Source organism: Ranitomeya imitator, chromosome 2, assembly GCF_032444005.1.
Source record: "Ranitomeya imitator isolate aRanImi1 chromosome 2, aRanImi1.pri, whole genome shotgun sequence".
Lineage (NCBI taxonomy): Eukaryota > Metazoa > Chordata > Amphibia > Anura > Dendrobatidae > Ranitomeya > Ranitomeya imitator.
In genome coordinates, this window is record NC_091283.1 from 177,415,967 (window position 1) to 177,417,559 (window position 1,593).

Consider the following 1,593-nt stretch of genomic DNA (forward strand, 5'->3'; position numbering starts at 1 on the left):
GTGCGCAGGCGCACAGGAGCGCTGTGCTGCTACTGAGTGGCCCGCACTGACCAATCAGCATATTTTCTTATCCAAAAACCACGCCCACTACAGTGTACCCGCTATTACCACGCCCACGTGTGGGTGACGTTATAGAAGGGCGATTCAACTGTGCACTTTCACTTTCATTTCTACTACTTCTGCCTGGGAATATTAGTTTCACCCTGTCACTAAAAAAAGATTTAGGATCGAGACTCACCCTGTCACTAAGTAACCCGTTACCATGGTGATAGTTACTAACTCATTAAAACCAAAACTCTAAAGCCAACAACAAAGAGTTCTCTACACTTTTAAGAGACTTTTTAGCTTTCTTCCTCCCTCGTTAATAAATAAATTTTTCCGTTCCTTTAACAGGGGTCCCCAACTCCAGTCCTCAAGGCCCACCAACATGTCATGTTTTCAGGATTTCCTTTGCATTGCACAGGTGATGCAATTATTACCTGGGCAAGACTAAGGAAATCCTGAAAACATGACATGTTGGTGGGCCTTGAGGACTGGAGTTGGGGACCCCTGCTTTAACACGTTCCCGACGCACTTTTGCTTTTTCCTCCCCTTCTTCCAAGAGCCGGAATTTTTTTTTTCATTGACAGATATGTGGATCGCCCCCACGTAAGGGCAATGGGGTAGTCGGTACCGGGTCCTTCAGTTCCCTCAGCTGGGATGTCACGGTGGCCCGACCCGGACCGTGGCCCTATGAGGGGTGCACAATAAAGGGTAGAGTTTGTAGATAACGGTAGTGTTCGTGACGCCACCTGTGGTATTCGGTCAGGGTGACCGACACTGCTTAGGGGTCCGCTGGGGTGATGGAATGGCAGCTAGATGGTATACCTTCCCACAGGTGAAGTATTTCCCCAGGGCTTCCCAGTAGTGTAGATGGTGATGGTGGATGGTGAAGGCGTGGTGAATAACGAGGACACAATGTGTGCAGTCTCTTTACCTTTACTGAAGGCTTCAGCATCCACAGTCCAGAGTGCCGGATGACAGGGTAGGCAGAGTCCGGCCGGTCTGATGGCAATTCCAGAGTCCCCCTATCCAGGTAGAAATCAGTAGCCTTCCCCTTGCGCACAGTAACGTAGTAGGTCCCTACTTGCATTAGCTACCATAAGGTCCTCACTGTTGTTACTTCTCTCTCTCTGTCCCCCAGATGGATAGGACAAACCCGTATGACGGTGGTAGCCTGAGCCTTTTTTATAGGGACCTAGTGACTCCCCTCCTCCACGATTGCCACTGTGTCTGTTTAGGTCAGACAGCCAACTTGGAATCAACTGCCCGAGCCCAGTCTGCTTCTCTCCCACTCCTTCTCCTTCCGACTCCTGACTCTCCCTTCATCTGACTAACTTCCTAACCAACCCACCAGTTTTACCCTATGTGAGGAGTGGCCTAATAGATAGAACCCTTAGCTCCCCCTGGTGGACTGGCGTGTAAAGTGTGTGTGTGGCTGTGATACCTGGCAGGGTGAACTCCTTTGGTGGCATCAGACGTATCAGTCCCCCTGGTGGAAGAACGACATTACTGCAACGACCAGGACTCTGGGGCACTGCACTTTTTTTAGGG